At 47.3% G+C, this 24,159-nt stretch overlaps 1 protein-coding gene across 9 annotated transcripts in view; it reads left to right on the top strand.

Annotated features, from left to right (window-relative positions):
• Positions 1-24,159, top strand: part of PRKN (parkin RBR E3 ubiquitin protein ligase) — a 1,393,119-nt gene that overhangs the window by 1,131,829 nt on the left and 237,131 nt on the right. The gene's annotated exons all lie outside the window — the stretch shown is intronic.

Genomic DNA, 24,159 nt, shown 5'->3' on the forward strand with positions numbered 1-24,159 from the left:
GTGTCATATTCTAAACATGATTGTACTATAAAGCCTCAAATAGCCCCAAACCACTCCCTTCCCTTATTGTCACAGAATTGCATTTTGCTCTTCCGTAGTCTCCCCAAGTATTTTCTCGGATGTCATTGAGAAACCACCATCAATTAATCACAAGAGTGTTTTTTAGTCACTTCAAATATTTGCAGTTTCTATTTTACACTGACACAAAGTGCCCTTAACATGCAAACTTCTGAAGTTTTCATTGCATGTCCCCCTTTTGCGTGCGTCCATGAAAACGTTAAAAGCAAAATAGAGAAAGGTATGCTAATACTTTTTCATGTTGGGAACATGATATGCTAGATCCCCCTTCACTTAGGAACTGTGGTTATCTCCTGTCTTTCCAACCAGCAAGAGCCCAGAAGGTGAAGCATTTCCGTTACAGCTGATCCACTCTGTTCTTTGGGGTCTCTCTCCCAAGTTACTGACAATGGGCAGGTGCAGGCTGTGACAGCGAGGACATTCGTTGTAAGATGAGTCCCAGGCAAAGGGGAACCCCGGGGTGAAGAGCTACATGGTGTGCTGATGCTGATACCACTTCTGTCTTCAGTCTCTATACGTTTTGTTAAATTATCACCATGAAAGATGAAGTTGTAATACTTTGATCCTGTCCCTCCACATACACCTCTACCTTCATCTTGATAATATTTGAAAACGTCTGGAGGGAGGCATCCTAAGTCCCTTGCTTGCCCAGTTATTTTGTTTGCCTTGGATTTCGTGGTTGATTTGGGTAATCTTCCGTGTACTTATTAGCTGGGCTCCCGCCTTTCTGATAGAATTATAAGTCTGTCAGTAAGGTCAAAAAAAAAAATCCAGGTATCTTCTGCTGTTCTTCCACCTGGAGTCGGGCATGCTGGAGCCCTGTTCTTCCTGAGCCTGTGGGACCCAGCAATGCAGGATGGATCACCCACTTCCTGGTCTTCTGGAAGTCCTCACTAACCCCTCCCTGTGTAGTATCCACTTTTCTCTGAAGCCAGGTGCTAAGGGTTAATGTTTTACCCACCCAAACGTGCATGTCTTGGAGGCCTGGTCCCCAGGCTGATGTTTGGCCTTGAGATGGAGCCTGGCGGGAGATCCTTAGGCCAATTGAGGGTGCACTTGAGGGATTGTGGGACCCCACTCTGTGGCTTCCTGTGTCAAGGTGTGGGCTCCCACTCTCTGCCATGGGGTCCTGTGTGGCCTCCCAGGTCCCCAGAAATGTGAGCTGAATAATCCTCTATAAACTTGACCTGCTATAATAACAACAAACTAATATACTACATTTACTCTTAATCACTCTCAGTTCTGTCCCTACATTTGATCAATAACTTAGGAACATGGAAACACAAGTAGAACCTGATTTTCCTTCAGGATATGAAGGAATTTATTTTCATTTTATTTAAAAGGCAGAGAGAGACATCTTCCATCTGCTGGTTCACTCCCCAAATGCCCACAACAGCCAGACCTGAGCCAAGCTGCAGCCAGAAGCCCAGAATTCAATCCAGCCTCCCACACGAGTGGCAGAGACCCAAGGACTTAAGCCATCTGCTTCCTCCCAGGGTATCCATTTTCAGGGAGATAAATGAGATGCAGAGTAGCTGGAACTTGAACCAGGCACTCGGATATGGGTTGTGGGCATCCCAAGCAGTGGCTTAAGCCACCTCAGAAGGCATATTCTTTATAAGCTTTCAGAGTCTGTCCCTGGAGTCGGACACCTCTCTGATTCCCAGTCCTTTGTATGTGCCTTCCTCTGGGCTTTTGTCTTTTATCTCCACTCTGACCACATCTGGTGGCCGCCTATGGCTTGGGTCTTAGACCACTCTGATTTATCTGGGCCTGTTGATTGTGGCAGCTCCTTGAGTCTGGGAAAATCTGACCTTCCTTTCTGGGAAAGATTTCTGCATTTAGCTCTTTAATGATTATCTCTTCATTTTGTTTCGGTTCTTCCAGAATTCCTACTGTTTGGTCAATCCTTTGTTATTTAAATCTTTTATCCCTTATTTTTCTCTTTCCACTTTCTGATATCCTTTACATTGTTTACCACATTAATTGGGTTTTTGAATTTCTGCCATCACCATGGTAAAGCTTCTTTTTCTTCTAAATATTATTTTTATAGCATCCTCTTGGATCTTCAAGATATTGATTATAGCAAGTGTGTGTGTGTGTGTGTGTTGTAAAGTTTCCTACTCTTCGATAAATTGTTTCCTTTTCAATTTTTTGTTTTGTCTCTTAGCTTTCATGTTGAAGTCTTTCTGTAGATACCTGTCTTTGCTTTTACAAACTGTTTTTCAAAAAAACTTACTAGGACTGCATGGTTAGAGTTCACCGCTTGAGGTAGGACAGTAGGGCAGTGAGCGATGGGAAAGGGTGTACTCAAGAACCAGAATACTGGGGAGAGACGGGGCTCTGAGTTTGTCCAGAAAGAACCGCTAGTAACTTTCCACCCAGTAAGACTGTTGTGGGCTAGCTTAGGCTCCAGCTCCTATTTCAAGTTCTTGCCTTTTACACAGAGAACGCCAAGTACAGACTCAAACACGAAGCTCGCCGTGACAAGGTTTATTTAGAAAGTGGGAAGACACAGGCACATGAGGGCTTTACTAAGGGAGAGTGGGCCAGGAAGGGGAAAGGCGGGCCTCCATGCCAGTCTTTCCCAGGGTCCACGAGGTGGGGGAGTGACAGCCCTTCCCCTTCACCATGCTTCTTATCTGCTTCCAAAAAGGGGAGTGGTTACCTACTCTGACTGACAGGTGGGTTGATCCAGGTGGGATCACCTGGTGGCAGGGGAGGTGTGGTCTCCAGCTCATGAACTAGCTGGCTCCTTGGCTTCTCCCACATCAAGATGATAAGGGTAGCGTTTGAGATGTTACTCTAAGATCATGTACACATTTAAAACCAGAATTAATCTATTTACTTTTTAATCTGACAAAATGAAAAAAACTCTAGTTGAAGGTTTCCTGTATCAAATACTCACGGATCCTTTTCTGTCTCTCAAGCGCATGTCCAGATTCCCGCCCGGAGTCGGCATTCTGAGACGTGTCAGTCTCCTATACACTGGGTCAGACCCGCAGTGGGAGGGAGCAGCGCCACTGCACGCTCTTTCAGCTGCACAAACTCTGACTTCAGCTCTGTCTGCCCTGTTGCCCTGAAGACAGGCGCTGGCCCAGGATGTTGCTTGCAAAGCCAGTCAGTCTGTGTTAGGGTCCGAAAAAGCCCACCGCCCGAGGACCGTCTCCAAGAGACTCTCTCATGCAACCAGCAAGGGGTTAAAGATTTATTGGTCCAACATGTTGGGGCTCTCTGAACATACAAGAACAGAGGAGCCCCGAGGAACTACAGCATAGGGTTTATAAAGGCAAAAACTGCAAAATCAGGAGGGGGAGAGAATACACGGTTGCTAAGCAGTTGCTAATATCTTACAATCAGCAATTATGATCTTAAGACATAGACAAATCACATCTTCATGATTAGCCCAGGTAACCCAGGTGCAACCTTTCTACTTTTAAGCTTGAGCAATCATGCTAGGGGGGTTTTGTGCTCTGCCAAGGGTGATGTGGTGCACTGCTATTGTCCGAGTATTTGAGATCATAGTTTCAGACCAGAGTCTCACGGTGGGGGGGGGGGGGGGTTGCTTTCCCAGAATGGAGTCCCTACTGTCAAGGGGCTACTTCATCTGCAAGCTTCCGCATCCACGTTGCTTCGACGGTGCTTCTCTGTACTGGGTGAATGTTCGCAGCTTCTGGGACGCAGCTGTGAAAATCTCCCGCTGAAGGGTCGGAGTTACATCTCCAACAAGCAGGTCCTGATGGTCTCTGTTTTTGAAAATGCTCTCGTTTTCAAAAGCTTGTACAGTTCCACGTATCCGGCCTCGTGTTGCGTTTCAGCACTATGAAAACGGGACCTTGCCGCCTGGATTGTGAATCTGTTTAAACGTCTCCTGCTAGAGTCTGTCCAGGCTACAGCAACTAAAGACCACAGACTGAGCTGTGTCTGTCACAGGGCTGGAGCCTGGGGCGTGCAGCAGCTCCAGTGCGTGGTTCAGGCCGCTGCTATGGATGATGACCTCTCAGCACATCCTCGTGTTCCCTTTGCCTCTGCCAGAGGGGACACAGAATTCGGAAAGGATGTAAACCTGCAGGCAACAGCCTGTCCCATTCCACCTCCTTTCTTGGCTCTCCCTCTCTGCTCAGCACCCCATTCTGTCTCACTCGCGTGTAAAGGCCCGGGTCAGATTGGCCTCCTCGGGCGTAAGTTTTTTTTTTTTTTTTTTTTTTTTTTTTTTTTTTTTTTTTTTTTGGACAGGCAGAGTGGACAGTGAGAGAGACAGAGAAAGGTCTTCCTTTTGCCGTTGGTTCACCCTCCAATGGCTGCCACGGCCGGTGCGCTGTGGCCGGTGCACCACGCTGATCCGAAGCCAGGAGCCAGGTACTTATCCTGGTCTCCCATGGAGTGCAGGGTCCAAGCACTTGGGCCATCCTCCACTGCACTCCCTGGCCACAGCAGAGAGCTGGCCTGGAAGAGGGGCAACCGGGACAGAATTCGGCGCCCCGACCGGGACTAGAACCCGGTGTGCCGGCGCCGCAAGGCGGAGGATTAGCCTAGTGAGCCACAGTGCCAGCCGGGCGTAAGTATTTTACCCAGTTATTGAGACACAGGTGTCCCCTATCGGGGTCTCTGACTTGGGGTTCCAGGCTCTGGCTCCTGCCTCCAGCTTCTTGCTAATGCTCTGACCCAGGGAGGCAGTGATGATGGCCAGGCAGCTGGGTTTCTGCTGCTCACATGGGAGACCGGAGTTGCTTTCCTGGCTCCTTGGCCCTGGCTCAGTCCTAGACATTTCGGGCTTTAGGGGAGTGACCCAGTAGGTGGGAGGCTCTGTGCCTCTCCCCCTTCCTCCCAAAAGGGGAAAAAAACAACTTTGTTTTTTTTCTATAAGGCATTGCCAGAGCTTACAGTGAGAAATGACTTCTTTCCCACGTTGGTTATTAAAGAAGTTCTTTATATCCGCTGCTCCCCCAAACCCCACCAAAAGGTTGCTAAAGGAATAGAGTATAAATCTAAGAACAAAATGCTCAAGAGGAGAGAAAATTCGAAGGGGAGATTCAACAAAACGTTGGAATGCAGAGGGAGGAGTGAGCTGTGAACTAAGGCATGTTGAATTCTTAAAGAGTTTATTTAAGCAAATAGCAATTTATGAATTGGCAATCCCAAATTGCAAGCAGTTAAAGAGCTGCTGAAGGTGATTGGAGGCACAGTTTTAATGAGCAAATGTGGAAACGGAGCAAAGAAATTATTTGGTTAAAGTTTGAGCCGTTGCCTGTTCCAGTGGGAAATTCAAGACAACATGACTAATGCCCAGGTGGCCTCCTAATAGTGGCTGAGCTCCAGTTTCACTGTCTTTTGAATTAGCCGCTAACAGCTAAGGGTCAGAGATAGGGTTTGCTTTGCAAAGGGAGAAACCCAGTGCTTTAGAAACGCCTCTGTCTAATGGGCCCCCTCTTAAATGGTTTTTGTGTGTGTGTGTGTGTGTTTTTTTTTTTTTTTTTGACAGGTAGAGTTAGACAGAAAGGTATTCCTTTTTACATTGGTTCACCCCCAAATGGCTGCAATGGCTGGCGTGCTGCCCCAATCCGAAGCCGGGAGCCAGGTGCTTCTCCTGGTCTCCCATGCCGGGTGCAGGGCCCAAGCACTTGGGCCACCCTCCACTGCACTCCCGGGCCACAGCAGAGAGCTGGACAGGAAGAGGGGCAACCGGGACAGAATCCGGCGCCCCAACCGGGACTAGAACCCAGTGTGCCAGTGCCACAGGCGGCGGATTAGCCAAGTGAGCCGTGGCGCCAGCCCTCCACTTAATTGTTTTAACAGAAACTAATCCTGGTGGTGGCAACTGGAGAACCCGGGATTTAGCACCGCTGGTGCTGTGCTTCCAAAAGGAGATCACCTCTTAATGTCCAGATTCTCATTCCCCCAAACCAGGGAGGATTCAGTCTGCCCCGCCCACACCAAAGATAAGGAGTGCATGCAATGGGTTTGGAAGTGGCGTGCGCCTTGGTCAGCAAGTCCTGATCAGCACTGTTATTATCCCGCCTTTTTTATTTATTTGTTTACATAGCTCCTCTGTCAAGCTAGGGACTCTGAGAGCAAAGATGATACCTTGTTTATATTCTTCAGTGTCATTAATCGGCTCACAATAAGCACGTGTCTGTTGAACTAATTAAGCATTAATATAGGCAGTGTAAGTTAGCATATTCCCTAATTGCTCTTAGCTTTGGACCTACATGTTAAGTGAAAGAAATGAAGGCTATGCTAAGTTTGTAAGCATGGGGAAAGAAAGGATACCTTTGGAGTCCAAGGTTGATGCTGGAGATAGCTGATTGTTTACAGTCCAGAAATCCACAGAAAGCTAATCTCTTTGCAATTCTAACCTTGACATTTCTCTCTCACACTAGAATATCCCATAAGGATTGAGTCAGTGTTAACATTTTCTAAAGAAATACAACATATCTAACAGGACCTAAGCAACAAACCAAAGCACAGATAAATGAACACTGCTGGGGCTATGGAAAGGCAAGCCAGTATTGAATTTCACTTGCACCTGTTTTATTCTAGCAAATTGTGTGTGTCATAGTTCTTTTCTATAGCTTGAGCAACTGATACAAATACAGTGTTTAGATCCTTAGGGTGGATTCTAATTGTGCTTGGAAAGTTACTTTCAAAGACGTGATGAGAATAGATAGGTAGATAGATGATAATCTCCCCGACAGATGATAACCTCCCCCAGCAGATAAATGGGACCAGATAGACAGCCAATGAAAAATGGCAGGTAATATGAATTATTTCACTTCTGTATAATGGATTACCTTCTTTGGATATTTAAATATAACACCATAGGCACTCAGTGAGAAGATCAACGTTTTCAGTTTTGCCAAATACATTGTATTTTTTTAAATGATGACTTCAATAGCCACTATAATGTTTGTGTCTTGTTCAATTTTCATTCCTCAAACTAAATAGCAGTGGACTGTGAGTTTGTGCCCTCCAAATTTCACACCAGGAAGTTGTCCTTTGTAGGCAAGTGGGGCCTAACCAGACCAGAATCTGCCAGCACCTTGCTTTTAGACTTCCCGGCATTCCGAATTTTGCCAAATACATTCCTTTTGTCTCAGCTGGCCCTTTAAGGAGTTTTGTTATAGCAACCTGGATGGACTAAGACCTAAAGAGAAAGACCCATATATTCAATATGAAGTCAAGTGGTAAATTCTTGGTGCGATATTGAGTAATTTGAGATACAAGCTAACAAATGATGATATAAAAAGGGCTCATGCAGTTTAAAAAGAATTTGTTGTAAATCTCCACTTAAGAATTCTCATTGAGTAATACACTGCTGAATTATGGATGAGCGGAAGACTGAGTCCCAGGGGGAACTACAGTTAATTTTTTAGCAGGAGTTTGATTTAGATTTTTCTCCTAGGGATTAGGGAATAGTGGTTCTGAATTATCATCTACTTATTGCCCTGACCTGTGATATTATGATATGACTGTTTTAATAATGTATACAGAGATGAGCAGGAACAGGGAGTGAGGGAGGCAGGGAGAGGGGAACCAGGCAGAAGGCAGGAGGACCTGGGGCTCCCCTAGTTGGGAAGCGTGGCCTTCATTTGCTGCGGGAGTGCCTGGCATTTTCAGGCTGGCAGTGAACCACTTTCTAAGTTGCAGCTCTCAATACACTCTAACTGCTGTCATCCAGTGGGTAGTCCAGTAATCCATACCTTACACGTAATAATAAATTCTGACCTTTACAAATAATCATGCTACTGATTGTTATAATATCTCTTAGTACAAAAGCTTAAAATACCCTGATAGGATGTGCATTAGCATCGGTGTGTGAGTGTGTGTTACGAGGTTACCTTCGGGGACGTCTGGCACAGCGCTGACAGTGCCACTTAGGGCTCTCGCATCCTGTGCCACGCCGGTGTGTTTGGGTCTGGATTCCAGCTCCACTTCCAGCTTCCTGCTGATGCAGACTCTGGGAGGAAGCAGACTCGAGTCTGTGCTACTGATGTCGAAGGCCCAGAGGGAGCTCCAGGCTCTTGGCTTCAGTCTGATTCACTCTGGCTGTTGCGGGTATTTGGGGATGAAACCATCAGATGGACGATGTCTCTTGTTTGTCTCTCTGCCTTTCAAATAAAATGAAAATGTTAAAAATTTAAGATTTTTTCCTATATTGGTTCGAGGTCATGTGTTACTGTTGACATGAAACAATCCCCCAGAAGGGGTAAGACAAGGGACGTGAGTATTTCACCTGGAACTTCTATCAATTGCTTGCTCTCGTCCTTCAGGTTGACTTATGGGAAAATCTTTATGCATGATAGAAAGATATTCTTATCAAAATATTTTAAAAATGTTAGATTTGCCTTACTATTAACTTGGTTTATATACTTTTATGTAGAAGTTTTTAGTTTTTACATGGACTAATCCTTACCAGTTCTTACTTTGGGTTCAGTTTCTTTTTTCCTTTTTTTTTTTTTTTTTACAGGCAGAGTAGACAGAGAGAGAGAGAAAGGTCTTCCTTTGCCGTTGGTTCACCCTCCAATGGCTGCCGTGGCCGGCGCACTGCACCTATCTGAAGGCAGGAGCCAGGTGTTTCTCCTGGTCTCCCATGGGGTGCAGGGCCCAGGCACTTGGGCCATCCTCCACTGCCCTCCCTGGCCACAGCAGAGAGCTGGCCTGGAAGAGGGGCAACCAGGACAGAATCCGGTGCCCTGACCGGGACTAGAACCCGGTGTGCTGGCACCGCAAGGCAGAGGATTAGCCTAGTGAGCTGTGGCGCTGGCCTGGGTTCATTTTCAAGGTTTCCAAAATAATACTACTGATATTAGATATGAATTATATTACAAATATGAAACATTTTAAGAAGAATACAGTCTTCAGAAAACTGCATTTCCATTCAGTAATGTGATATCATAAATGTCATCATTTTGTGCTTAGTAAATCTTTGTGTGCTTTTCTTGCTGCTTCATTGCTGTTACTAAGAGGTGTACATTTAAAGTTTTTTTCCCAGCCATTCCATGCTTTTATTGCTGTGAATCCATTTCTTTATTGTATTTTCTGTTTTTTGCTTGTCTACAACTCTGATTTTCCTGTATGGAACTTGGACATGGCCAGCTCCTTTGCTTATTTTTTGTTTACTGAAGCTTCAGATAATTTTGTTTTTCAAGTCCTTTTTATGATGTATTCCTCATTTCCTTTCCAATATTGACACTATTTCATTTTTTGTTCCATTTGCCAGGATGTTCACAACACATTTGAGCTCAGTGATGATAAGTTAAAGGAAGGTTTGTCTTTTCTTTGTTTTTCAAATTAAATTTCATCATGTAACTGGGGACCTTGGAGTTCTAGAACAGAAATATTCATATTTGCTCCAAGGACAAAGGGTTTCTCTGTCCGCAAGTATGAAAAACACTTTGTTCACTGTGCACTGAGCCAGCCCCGATCCTTCCTTCCTTGCAGGGATGGGCAGTGCCTCCGCGGCCACGTGGAAGGCGGGCAGTGAGGGCAGCAAGGCACAGCCCTGGAGGACAGCACCAAAGGGAGTGGAGGGCTGAAAATAGCTTACATTGGAGGGAGAAATAAAAACAGCTCACCTGAAGACAGCAGCATCCTAGCTGTGTTCATTCAAAGTGATATCTGTTCGATTGGTCTGAATAAAACTTTTTTCACATCAACTGTTTCAAGTCTTCGTTTTCCCCACAAGAAAAGCTCAAAAATGTCACGTTTTCATATAGAAGCCAGGATGCTCTTTCTTACATTGGAACCACATCTCATCACTTTCTTATTTTAATTTCACGTGTGACACTCTTCCCTGTCCTGGCAGTTTTGGCTTTTTCCTATTTGCTTGTTTATGGTGTCTCCTCCTCCCCCCCAGAGCGTCAGCCTGATGAGCTCCTTTCTTGCATCCCTTTGCCCCCAGCCCTGAGAACCGTGCTGTGTGTGCACTGGCCTCTCAGGAAACACTAGCTTAATGCTGCTCTCACCAGCCGGCTGTCCCTTGGAGATCTACTTTCAGACCCAACCCGGTCACAGTGCTCTGATGCAGCGATCCTGAATCTCCCATGAGGCACCTGTGGCCTCACGGGTGCCCACCCACTTGGTAGGGAGGTCATGTGAAAGGACACTTTTTATTTGGGGGAGGCCAACTCTTTTTTTAAGCATGTGGCACACAAAGACCTACCTAGTAGGTGAGTTTGTTTTTTCCTTTCCACACACTGGGAAAATGTGCATTGTGTTGGTGAAAGAGTATAGCTGAACTGATTAGCGTCAGATAAGAAGAGGCTTCAAAAACTTCATGATAAAGTGGAATTAAGATACTTATTTTGGTGCAAAAAAAAGTTTGAGACCTGTGCATAGGTTTTCAATAATACACATTTTCTATGAATTTTTTGAAGACCCTTTGTATAAGATCGATCTCCATAAACACACATATACCAGCTCCACAGAACCATAGTTTTAGTTTTTATAGTATTTTTTTACAGGCAGAGTGGACAGTGAGAGAGAGACAGAAAGGTCTTCCTTTGCTGTTGGTTCACCCTCCAATGGCCGCCGCAGCCGGCGCACCATGCTGATCCGAAGGCAGGAGCCAGGTGCTTCTCCTGGTCTCCCATGGGGTGCAGGGCCCAAGCACTTGGGCCATCCTCCACTGCACTCCCTGGCCACAGCAGAGAGCTGGCTTGGAAGAGGGGCAACCGGGACAGAATCTGGCGCCCAGATCAGGACTAGAACCCGGTGTGCCGGCGCCGCAAGGCGGAGGATTAGCCTAGTGAGCCGCGGCGCCGGCGTCTTTACAGTCTTCTTTTCCCCAAGAACTAATAAAAGACCACATATTAGGAAAACGCTTTGAGAGCTTGAGGAAAGGCTTTGAAGAACAAAGCAGAAATAGCAACTTGGGGGGTTAGCACGAGGTCGTCATGTTCTCCCACCCTCACTCAGGGCAGATGGAACAGTTCAGGATGATGGCCAGGAAATTGGCAAAGGTCAAGCTTTGGCTGAGTGTAATGAAAGTTTATCTGCTGTAAAAGTAAAATGCCTTCCTTGCGCTCAAATGACGTCCCAAATGCCCTCTCCCAAATGTGGGTCAACTGTAATTTCATTGAAATGAAATCTTTTTGCTTTTGAATTACAGAACTTTTTTTTTTTTGGTCTGAATTAATATTTGGGAGCATAAATCACAAAGGAAGCCTTTGAATCTGTGAAACAGCAGTTGCATGTTAAAAGAATGATGGTCTTGGCCAGTGCCACAGCTCGCTAGGCTAATCCTCCACCTGCGGCGCCGGCACCCCGGGTTCTAGTCCCGGTTGGGGCGCCGGATTCTGTCCCGGTTGCTCCTCTTCGAGTCCAACTCTGCTGTGGCCCGGGAGGGCACTGGAGGATGGCCCAAGTGCTTGGGCCCTGCACCTGCATGGGAGACCAGGAGAGGCACCTGGCTCCTGGCTTCGGATCAGCGCAGTACACCAGCCGCAGCGGCCATTTGGGGGATGAACCAGCGGAAGAGGAAGACCTTTCTGTCTCTCTCTCTGACTCCCTAACTCTGCCTGTCAAAAAAATAACATGATGATCTGAGCTGCTTCTCTGTGTGATTTGATCCCCTTTGATCTGTCTTCCTTCAAAGCATCCATGACTTCACGTAGTGACAGAAGTCCGCATAGCACCAGGAAGACCTTAGTCACAGAAAGATATCCATGCCCACCCATTCATTAGTCGCCCAGGGCTGCCAGAAAACAGTTGGCCACAAACTTGTATGACTTAATCAGTAGAAATGCACTGTCTCCCAGTTCTGGTGGCCGGAAGTCTGAAATGAAAGCATTGACACAGCTGTGCTGCCTCCAGATGCTCATGGGAGGATACGTTCAAGCCTTTGTCTTGGTTCTGATGCTGCCAGTCATCCTTGAGGTTCTTTGGCCTGTAGATGAATCATTCCAATCAGTGCCTCTACCATCACATGGCTTTCCCCCTGAATGTTGCCTTGTGTCCTTGTCTCTCCTGTTGGCTTAGAGACAACCCTACTGGCTTAATCATGATTTGAATACAACTGCAAAGACCCTATTTCAAGGGACCCAGGGCTTCCGTCTCAATTTATCTCTGGAATACAACACATAACACCCATTGTACCCAACTGCCAAACCAAAAGAATGCTTGTTACAAGAAGAATCTACACTTCTATTTGCTGTACATTCAATGACCTATGTTGTAAAAGACCCTGCATCTTATGCTTTGATAAAAGAACCTATTCTATGGAATAGAGGCTAAATGATGTCATAAATTAGAGAAAATAATCAAATTTTGTACATAATTCAGAACATGTAGAAATCATAGCATGTGTCTGTTTTAGGTTATGCTTCCAGCTTCTCATTGTTAAAAACACAAAATTCTTAAGGTGCCACAATGCAAATGAATGTTTGATGTGACTAAGCCCATATGTCAGGTACACACGCACACTCATCTCTTTCCTCTTCTCTGCAATTCTTGCTTCTCCCTCAGCTTTTTGATGTAAAAATTACTATTCCACCTTATCATGCAACTGTGCTTCTTATTGAACTTTATCAGAATTGAATGCTGAAGAACACAATCTTGTTCACATCTGTTTCTGTGAGCCTATGCTTTATGGGTTTGTATTTAAATGTCAGATATTCCTTTTGTTCACTCAAGACTCTAGGCATGGAGGGAGACTAATACTGCTCATTGTCCAGTCTGTCAACTAACTTTAGCATTTACTGCGTGTCTAGCACTGTTAGTCTGAAAATGTTGAGGATCTTCTTAAGAGATGTGCATTCTACTCTCTTACCGATTGCTAGATCTTAGTTGTTTTTGACCTCTCATTCCTTTAATAAACTGATGAAAATAGCAGGATCCTCCATTTGGTGCTAGGAAAAATGCACACAAAGAATTTTGCCTGTATGTAACTTGGTACATGAAGTGCCCGAAGGGCACAGTTGCATGTGCATATGTGCGGAGAGGGAGAGGGAGGGAGTGATAGACAGGCTGCCCTCTGTATTAGAGGTTAGATCTTTTATTTATTCCCAGAGTTTCATAATAGCACTTGTACCCAATGGGTAGCAATACAGGGGTTGTATCCTAGGAGAAGAACTTTGAAATTAGAAAACAGACTTTATATTGAGTAACAATGAAATCTGCCCCTTCTCCCTTCTAGTGAGAATGAGAAAGAAACAGGAAAATGAGGAGACTTGTGTCCAGAAATGTAGACACGTCCTGTGGGAGGAGAGGAGGGAAGGCCCCAAGTCTTTGCAGTTCTGAGAATGTAAGTGCATGGTTCCAGAAGAGATGAGAAGTTCCATGTCTCAGGCACCATCCATTGTCTCAGTTTTCCAAGGCATACCACCTGTCAGTGTCATATTCTATAAGCCTTCAACACCAGTCGCTGGTGGTCCTTGCTCAGTAAGCACTAGCTGTGGGGGTATATGAATATTTAAAAAATCATGGCTCATGGCTTCCTCCCAAAAGAAAAGCTGCAATGACAGAAAACCCAGAGTGAACGTTGGACCTAGTGATTAAATGCCTGTGTCTTGGAGTATCTGGGTTTAACACCTTGTTCTAATTCTAGTGCTCTTCCAACTCACACTCTTGAAAGTAGCAGGTGATGGCTCAAGGACTTGGGTCTCTGACACCCATGTGGGAGACCTACATTGAGTTCCCAGCCCCTAGCTTTGGTCCAACCCAGCCTCAGCCACTGTGGGCATTCGGAGAGAGAACCAGTGGACAGGAGACCTATTTGTGTCTGTCTGTCTGTCTGTCTCTATCTCTACCTCTCAATTAAATGAATTGATAGAGAAGGCCTGACCAACTGAGGCCTCAAACATAAGACATTTATTGTTTTGTTTTTAAAGATTTACTTATTTATTTGAAAGAGTTACACAGAGAGGGAAGGTGAGGCGGGGTCAAGGGGCGGGGGGAGACAGAGGTCTTCCATCCATTGGTTTTCTCCCCAAATGGTTGGAGCTATGCCAATCCGAAGCCATGAGCCAGGAGCTTCTTCCAGGTCTCCCATGCAGGTGCAGGGGCCCAAGGTCTTGGGCCATCTTGTACTGCTTTCCCAGGCCATAGCGGAGAGCTGGATCTGAAGTAGAGCAGCCAGGACTTGAACCAACGCCCATATGGAATGCCAGCACTGCAGGCAGCAGCTTTACCTGCCACGCCACAGCGCCGGCCCCAGGGAGAGGGGGGCGGGGGGCAAGGGGCAAGGAGCTTTGTTTTCCTATTGGAGTTCTCGCCTGGTGCCGGGGAAGAAAGCACTTCACAGGAGCCTCCCACAGGCTCCTGGAATTTTCATCATGCTGGATTGGGTCCCGTGAACTTGACTGAGAGTCACACAGTGGGGAGTGGGAGCCTGTGATGAGTTGAGGGAAGTCACCAATGCATGGAGTCAGAAGAGTTTGCTTCCAGGAGGTAAAACTCTGAACCCTGATTGCTGAACCAAGAGGAGGCAGAGGACTGCTGTGTGGACAAAGAGCGGTGCTTGCTAAGGCTTCCCTGGTCCTCCGAGCATTGTCAGCTTAAACGGGCACCTCCTCTAAAACAACCAAGGAAAAAAGCTGGAGCAACCTGTCCTTCCAGGCTTGACAAGGCCAGCACCACTCAGAGGTCGGGACCACCAGAAAGCGCTCTGTGGCCTCCTGTGTGCACAGTGGTCTAGAAGGCGCCTGTAGCTGTTGTCGCCATCTTTGGCAGTTGTGAGACAAGGCAGGCTTAGTGGAGGGTGGAGCAGGAGGAGACACAGAAGTTGAAAAAAGAAATAGCAAAGCAAAGACGGGAGCGAGGCACATACATTGTGAAGAGTAGCAGGTCACTCGTGCAGCTGTGTTTCTAAACAGTGTCTACCAGGAGAGGGAACATCTCCAAGATTCCTGAGCTTTCGGCTTTCAGATGCAAACTCTTCTAGTGTTTCCTAACTCACTCCAGCAAGGTTCTCTTACTCCCAACACAACAGCGCTTTGCTCACCTCTTGCTTCTGCCTGCTCTGTAGGCAGAGGTTCCCCAGACAATAGAGGTGAAGGTCATTGCTGCCTCCCCGCATGGCCAGAAGTAGGCAGTGATGCTGAAGGGGGTGGCGAGCCAGGGGCAGACAGCGGGGTCATGCAGTTTGGTCATCCCACATGGACTGAGGGCGCCTCACCCACTCTGACCTCCTGCAGCCTCCTGTCCTGCGTGGGCCTCTCTGCTGCCCACTGACTACAGTCACTGACTGTGCCACATACCTCTAGCTGCACAGCCCGGGCCCTCCATTTCAAATGCTCTTACAGATGGGATTCAGAGCTGGCCCTGGAGCTCCTTGCAGGTGGCTCATCGAGTGTTTCCACAGTGGTGAGTGGCTTCTTCTACTCCATCATCGCAGCAGTGCCTCCATTTTGCGTGATACACACCTAAGTTGTCACAGGGAGGTCAGCCCTGTGGCCTGTGGAAGCTGACCATAATGCTTTGGTCTTCTTCCAGTAATGGGGGAGTTCTGTTTGCCCACCGCATGAACCTGGGCTGGCTGCGTCTGCTTTGACCAAGTGTAGCGGGAGGACCCCTGCGCTGGGCCTGGCTGAGCCTCTCCTCTCGGTCAGCTCAGCTCCTTTTCTTCTGGTCTGCACACGTGAAATTCAGGCGCCTCGCTCTGTACTGGGGCTTCTCCTGGAATCTCTTTGTGTTGGTGGTGTGCCAGTGTGGGAGGCCGCCATGAGCCTCTCTCTCAAGTTCTTACAGTGCTTCCACACTGACCACATGTGAGCTGGATGCTTGTGTAATATGAGTGCAAGAACTTGTGCTCTCTTAGCTGATGCAGAATGAAACCTTGTCTATAACCACTTTGTCAGCACCGTGTAGTTAATACGTGAAGTCAACAGTTAATGGCACATTGAGTGCTCTCTTGGAACCATTTGTCCTTTTGATCAGCTCAGAGCACGTCCATCTAATAGATGTTTTATTTCCCATTCAGGGATACACTGCCTTGTCCCTTCCCTTTTGTTAATATTTATTGATTTGAAAGGCAGAGCTATGGGGAGAGGAGGAGAGATGGAGAGAGAGCTTGAGATCTTTCATCTGCTGTTTCACTTCCCAAATGGCCACAACGCTCAGAGCTGGGCCAATCCAAAGCCAGGAGAGCCAGGAACTTCTTCCAAGTCACCAACATGGGTGCAGGGGCCCAAGTACTTGGACCATCATCTGCTGCTTTCCCAGGCACATTAGCAGGGAGCTAGATTGGAAGTGGAGCAGCCAGGACCCAAACCAGTACCTGTGAATTTTGTTGTTCAACGTTCATGTTGGTAAACAACTTCTATTGATCTATGTCTGTTTAGGCACCTACTGACCTCTGATTACCAGTTTTTCACTTTTGTTTTCTCTGAAAAAATTTTTTTGTAATCCATTTCTTAATTTTATTTTAATTTCCTATCATTTATCTCTTCTCCATTTATTATAATTTTGTCATATTTGCTAGCATTTTTATACTTCTAGTCACTCCACAATGTTTAAAAATAAATAGTTTTTAGTTGTCCAGGTTACTCAGTAGATTGGAAATCTCATGGCCTCCATGTGAAAATACCCAGATACTCTAACATTCTAAAGGTGGTTCTGGGAACAACCTAAGTGGTGACGTTATAAACCTTGTGGCCACAAACTTAGAGGCCCGGGGAGAGGATAATAAATCCTAAAGCAGACAGCTTAACTGAACTCTAACAGGAACCAAGGAAAAGACTACCATTGTTCTTACAATGCCTTGACACTGGGAAGAAAGGAGCCACATCTGTGGTTATAAGGGAAGTGAGGGGGCGTGTGTGGGAGAAGGTGTCATTTTCTTCACCCCTGGGCTCCTTGATGTCGACTTCCTCTTGCACAATCCTCGTGCCTCTCCTGAAAACACAGGGGTGGGTGTTTAGAGGAAGACAGAGGCAGGCTGGGGGCAGAAGGTGGGTGAACCAGTTCTTGTGTCTCCCGTCTCAAACCACTTTAATTTGTGAATGGATGTGGGTTAAGCCCAGTGGTTGGTTCTGTCAACTGCCCTTTAAGCAAGCTCTCAGAAGCCTATCTGAGCCAGTGCCGCAGCTCACTAGGCTAATCCTCCGCCTTGCGGCACCGGCACACGGAGTTCTAGTCCTGGTCGGGGCACCAGATTCTGTCCCGGTTGCCCCTCTTCCAGGCCAGCTCTCTGCTGTGGCCAGGGAGTGCAGTGGAGGATAGCCCAGGTGCTTGGGCCCTGCACCCCATGGGAGACCCAGAGAAGCACCTGGCTCCTGGCTTCGGATCAGCCCGGTGCGCCGGCCACAGCAGCCATTGGAGGGTGAACCAAGAGCAAAAGGAAGACCTTTCTCTCTGTCTCTCTCTCTCACTGTCCACTCTGCCTGTCAAAAAAAAAAAAAAAAAAAGAATAAAGAAAGAAAAAGAAGCCTATCTGGGGTTGTGCTCTGCACTCTGGAAACACTCGCTCTTGTCATTTGGCCACAGCTCATGCCCCACAGTCCATGCAGACTCCCTGTGATCAAATGGAACACTTCAAGGTCCCCCCACGGGCTCTTCCCTGCTCCCCCTCCTCTTAGGAAAAGGCACCACCAGTCAGCAGGCTGCTAAGGATACAAATGTAGGAGTACCTCAACTCCCTTTGCTGCCCAACTTGTAACCCATCAGCAAGCCCCACTACCGTACCTTCCACCACCCTACACGCCATCCTCCCAAGTGCACGCTGGGGTGGCTTCCAAACTGGGCTTCCTGCTGCTGGTCTTGCTGCCCTTGTTGGTTCTAGGGCTTGGGCTTGGAGAAAAACCAGCCTCAGCCCTTAGTCGCTGTATGACAATGGGCAGGTGTCCAGGCCTCCACATGTCTTGGTCCCCTCACCTGTGACCCTGTGAGGTTGCATGAGTGGGTACATGTGAGCCACTTGGAATAGCTCCTGGGTCCAAGGAACACCCGTAGTAAATGTTGGCCGTTATTATTAGTTCATCATTCTTTCTACAGAGTACAGGGACAGATTCTCTTTAAACATCAAGGACTATGAAACGTGTCTTGGTTCTGTAAGATGTTAATGTTGAGGGAGGCTGCGTCCTCGAGGGTCTGTGTGAGCCTTCTGTCCTCTTGACCGCTCTTTTGTAAATCTAGACTATGGCGAGGTAAAGGCTAGGGCCAGCATCGTGGCATAGTGTTGAGTCACCTACCACACCGGCATCCTATATGTGCACTGGTTTGTGTCCCTGCTGCTCTACTTCCTATCCAGGTTCCTGCTAATGGCCTGGGAAAAATGGGGGAAGATGGCCAAGTGTGTGGGCCCCTGCCACCTATGTGGGAGACCCCGATGAAGCTCTTGGCTTCAGCCTGGGCCACCCTAGTCTTTGAGGCCATTTGGGGAGTTAACCAGTGGGTGGAAGATTTCTCTCTGTGTAACTCTTTCAGGTAAATAAATATATCTCTTAAAAAAAAAAAAAAAAAAAAAAAAAAAAAAAAAAAAAACTTCGATGGGGAAGGCCTTAAGCCTTAACCAAAAACCATAAGGAAAAAAAAGCCATACTTAAAATATATGAGAGGGAGGAGGGGAATATCATTATAGTCTTAGAATTGTATCTACAAAGTATACTGAACCTGTTAAACTGAACCTGAAAACGTGTGTGTGTGTGTGTGTGTGTAATATGAAGGCCGTCATGCCAGGCTCCTCCATGCCTGCTGCTCACGGATTATACCTTCGTGCTGGCCCAGGATACCCATCCTGATCAGCTCCTAGGCCCCCTGCCTGCCACGGCTGCACCTGCTCTGGGGGTCTGCCTGCTCCTCTCCCACAGCTTCTCCCTGCACGTTCAAGGCACCTCCTTAGTGAGGCCTCGGAGGACGTCCTGGCCCCTCCCTTCCCCCACCCCCGCTCCATCTTCCTCCTCTCCTGCGCTTGGTGTGATCTTACAGGATTTCCTTTTGATTTCTCTTAAATCTGTTTACTTAAGCAGCACCTGACAGCTAGTAGAAGGTGTCAGAGGTGGCTCCGGCTTGAACAGCCCTGGGCTCAGGTTTAGGCCAGTTCCTGGCATGGTAGGTGCTCAGTATATATTTGTTGAAGGGATAATGTGAATAATCAGTATTCAGTGATGCTAATATCCTTCCTATATGGGTTGCTTCTATCACTGGCTCTGTGTCACAGTCAGCCCAGTGCAGCCAGAGGGCTCCAGAGCCCTCGGAGGGCACCGGCATCTTTTTACAATTCCCTTGTATAAAATGACTCAGTGTTTGCATGGAAACCGCACACGTCCTCCTGTACACTGCAAGCCACCTCCAGATGACTGAGGAGAAAAGATACAAGGTGAGTGCCGTGTAAATAGTAGTTACTCTGTCTTGTTTAGGGAGCAAGGACAAGAGAACAAATATGATTATGCTTCAGTATGTGGTTCAGTACAGATGCAATTACTTCCCAAAGCTTTCTCTCTTTTTTTTAAGATTTTATTTACTTGAAGTCAGGGACAGAGAGATCTTCCACCCACGGGTTTACTCCCCAGATGACTGTAATAGCTGGGGCCAAGCTAGAAGCCTCATCTGGGTGTCTCACAGGGGCTGCAGGGGTCCCAGCACTTGGGCCATCTGCTGCTGCTTTTCTCACACCATTCGCAGAGAGCAGAGTTGGAAGTGGAGCAGCCCAGGTACGCACTGCCGCCCGTATGGGACGCCGGCGTGGCCGGCGGCAGCTTTACTCACCAGGCCACCATGCCAGCCCCTCCCAAATAGTTTCTGTCTGCAGTTGGTTGAATTCCAGGTTGTGGAGTACCCTCTCACTGAGAGCTGACTGCCTGTGTTAAAGCAACCACACATCACAGCGGGGTGGCCCATCAATGGCACCAGGTGTGTTGCTTCTTCATCGGGTAGTCCTCAGTCTTTGAGGTATGGGTTAGTTTCTGTACATCAAAGAGCGTTCCACATACAGCAGTCATGAAATGAAACATTATCTCAACATACAGGCTTTTTTTTTTTTTCAATTGCACATTCAATAGCCTATTAGAGGTACTACCTTGTGGTGTTGCCAGTCCAGGAAGAAAATGGCATGATGCCTTTCTTTGTTTTCTGTTGGAGTATTTTATAGTCAGGAGAAAAAGGAAGTGCCTGGGGTGTAGCCACAGCTGCCGGAGAGCCCGTTGACTCAGCACTGCCCTTGGGGTCACGTCGCAGCACTGCTCCGTTACATGCAGTGACCATGCAAAGGGAAAGACCTGGCCTTGCCCGGGAGGCTCTGAAACGTGGCTTTATGCAATAGTGACTGGATCAGACACAGTCCAGGCTGCCTCTGGATATCACAGAAGCTCAACCCTTCATAGTATGAAAGGGAAAGAAAGAGGCCTCCGGCATGCAGAGACCAGAGCATGGCGGCCACCCTGGGTCCAACCACAGAGAGGTGGACGGGGCTCCGTGGCTGTGACCTCCCAGTGTCATGGCTGCAGGACCAGGAAACTTCCACACCCGTGGGCTCTTCTAGTGACACTGGCTACTTCTTACCAAAGGAAGTGGTTTTCTTTCACTCTTTGTTTTGGCACAGTTTCAGACTTGGAGAAGTTCCAAGGTGAGGAGAAAGAATGCCCACGTACTCTTCACCCAGACCCCCGCATGTTGATTTCTCAGTCACCACGTTGGTTTCTCTCCCCTCCTCCAGATACATATAAGGAGACTCACAGAGTTCATGGAAAGCTGAATTAAAAGATGTTTGTTGGGGCGAGCATTGTGGCATGGTGGGTTAAAGCCCCGGCCTGCAGTGCTGGCATCCCACATGGGTGCCTGTTCAAGTCCCAGCCTCTGCACCCACGTGGAAGACTCGGAAGAAGCTCCTGGCTCCTGACTTTGGCCTGGCCCAGCCTCAGTCATTGTGGTCATTTGGGGAGTGAACCAGTAGATGGAAGACCTCTCTCTCTGTCTCTACCTCTCTCTAACTCTGCCTTTCAAATAAATAAAATAAATCTTTAAAAACAAAAGATGTTCATTTTAGTGCCAAAAGTTTTTGAAATCACTATCTAGATTTTTTTCACTCACTTTTTCAAACATTGTTTGCACCAAAATTAACTTCTAACTCCATTTCCCATGAACGTCCTGAAGAAGGTAAATACGAAATCCTTTTCGTATTTACCCAAAGAAGGAAGGAATTGTAATCCTAATACATCACTCTCTATTGAAACGGTCTTATTGGTATCTACAGAATATTTCTATATCCGTCTCAAGAACTGCAATTTTATTTTGAACTTGAGTTCAGAAATTCCAAGTTCAGACTTCAATAATACATATACTTCTAGAAACATTAGGAGCAATTCTCAAATGCATGGAGTTTTTGTTAGCCAACTGAGAAGATTTCTAACATGATACTCCTTCACTTTTTTTAAAGATATATTTATTTAGTTATTTGAAAGGCAGAGTTAACAGAGATTGGTCTTCATCCTCTGGTTCACTCCCCAGATGGAGTTTCAGCCGGGCTCCCACGTGGTGCAGGGGCTGAAGCCCTTGGGCCGTCTTCCGCTGTCTTCCCAGGTGCATCAGCAGGGAGCAGGATGGGAAGTGGAACAGCTGGGATTGAACCATTGCCCAAATGGGACACCAATGCTGCAGATGGTGGCTTAACCCACTGCGCCAAATGCTGGCCCCACTCCCTCTAAAACCGCAGCCTGTGCTGCCATGGTACCAGGGCGGCCTCACCAACCCACGGCACAGTCACAGACCTCAGGACGTCAGCCTCCGTCACGTGCACTGACCCCAGCGATCCCACGCATCTCCTCTGTGCACGCCTGATGCAAGGAGCTCTCAGCCCGGGCAGGGGTCACCGCCTTCAGCTGTCTTGTCTTCAGCCCCTCTCACCGGAGCAGTCCCCCTAGTCCTCCCCTTGGGACAGCAACAGTATTGACGAGCACGGGCCAGTCATCCTGGGACACGTCCCTCTGTTTGGTCTCAAGCTACACATTCCTGGCAAGAGTGATGTGGGGATGATGATGCCGTCCCCTTCCCAGCCGGCACAGTGTCCACTGTGGGTGTTAACTTAGATTGCAGGGTCGAGTGTGGCGGCCAGCCTAGCCTGGTGTGAAGCCGACACCAGGGTGTTTGCTTCCCCAGACGCACGATGAGGCATGAGTAGAATCACAGTCGCTTTACACAAATTTCCATCAACAGATCAACAGCACTTGTTCTAAGGGACGTCTGAGAGAAAACATACGCACTGGTGAAGAAGGCAGTGACTGCTCAGTGTCTGAAAATCAGACAAAAACACCCACGGGCTGATCTTGCAGGAGGGCAAGGTCTTCACTGCCCATGCACGCCCACTGCGTGGTTGTGTGTGTGCCTTGTGTACCAGGGTGCTTCACAAACTTCATAGAAAAGTGGGATCAAGAGAACTGTGGCACAGAACACTTGTGAAATCCTCCCGTAGTTTCTGACCACGTGCGTTTTTCCACAAACTTTCCGAATCCCGCGTGTACATTCTCTTCTTTCTTATGTGACCTGATGTTTGAAAGCCTCGGCCAGGAGCTGTCGACCTGAGGAGGGAGCGCCGTGTTTCCTCTCCATCTTCTGCTGTTACGGAAGCGTCCCGCCCTCCGGGCACAGGTTCACTTTCTGCAGTGCCTGTACCTGAGATCCATCTGCCGTGAACGCTGTTCTACAACCGAATGCTCAGAAGGCGGTGAGCGGAAGATCCCCAGGGTGAGAGGAGTTAGGATGACGCAGCTCCGAGTGGCCCCTGGCAGGTGCAGCTCTTGCTCCTCACGGCAGGGTGTCCCCCGCCCTCCCTTCTTGGCCTCTTCTGTGGTCTTCACTCCTGCTAACCTCCCTGGGAAGGCACAGGAGCAGATGTTGGCGCACAGGAGACCCTGTGCTGATGTTGAAACTGGAAACCTTGGTTTCTAGAATATACGCTATTTGTCATTCTACTCCTTTCCTGCTAATGAAATCGAGATCTAAAGTGTATGCCGGCCACAAGTGCCACATGCTATGGCTGCATAACACCTTGGAGGGTTGCCACATAAGCAATAGGACCCCCAGGTGTGTTTGCGTCTCAAGTAAACAGAACTATGTGGGTCACGTGCACACTGACATGGTTACTCTGTCGTTCACTGGTATCCTAAGTCCTCCTGGGCTGAATCTGGCAGTCCTAGCCCTGTGCCAAACCAACTTCTGTGCATGGTGCAAGAACCGGTTTGGTTTTGTTTCATGGGTTTTCTGATGCCCCATCAGTAGGAACCCCAAAGCCACAAGGATAGCGCCCTGGGCTTCAGGGTGTGCACCGAGTGGTCCAAATGGGCTGGCCCCAGCCCCCAGCTCAGCTCGTTTCTATTTCTCTTCACCCCACCCTCCTTCCAGACACCAAAGAACAGCATTAAGAAACCCCCTTGTTTGGTGCACATATGTCCACACTGACCTTGCATCCTTTAATTGATAAGCCAAAGGATGGGTTAAAAGAACTAAACACATCCTTTTCGTACTTACCCAGAGAAGGAAGGAATTGTAATCCTAATACATCACTCTCTATTGATATGGTCTCATTGGTATCTACAGAATATTTCTATATCTGTCTCAAGAACTACAATTTTACTTTGAACTTGAGTTCAGAAATTCCAAGTTCAGACTTCAATAATATATATACTTCTAGAGACATTAGGAGCAATTCTCACCAAGGACTGAAAATAAATATAGGCACTGAATGGATGTTACTGCTAGAAGCTAATGCTCAGAATATACACAGAGACTTCAAAAACATCCTGGGAAATGGATTTTACAAAAAAAAATTTCCAAGTTTTTTGAAATAAATTCCTTTTAATTCTGTTTTCCCCAAACTTTTTGAAGTGCTCTTATATTAGGTAAGTGGGTTTGATGTGTTCAAAATATCCTTTAAAAAGGCAGGAATGAAACTAATTTGTAAATGGCATTCATTTTACTTTAAGAATGATCAAACTTATCTGACACTCTTAACCTCTAGGTAGAATTCAAATCCTAAGATATGATTTTTTTTAATTTATTTATTTAAAAGGAATAATTGGAGAGGAAGAGACACAGAAAGAGATCTTCCATCTGCTGGTTTCAGTCCCCAAATGGTTGCAACAGCCAGAGCTGGTCCAGGCTGAAGCCAGAAGCCTAGAACTGTCCGGGCATCCTACCTGGATGGCAGGGGGC

The sequence above is a fragment of the Oryctolagus cuniculus genome, chromosome 5, assembly GCF_051225735.1.
Source record: "Oryctolagus cuniculus isolate XC-2025 breed Fujian yellow rabbit chromosome 5, ASM5122573v1, whole genome shotgun sequence".
In the NCBI taxonomy this organism is placed as follows: Eukaryota; Metazoa; Chordata; class Mammalia; order Lagomorpha; family Leporidae; genus Oryctolagus; species Oryctolagus cuniculus.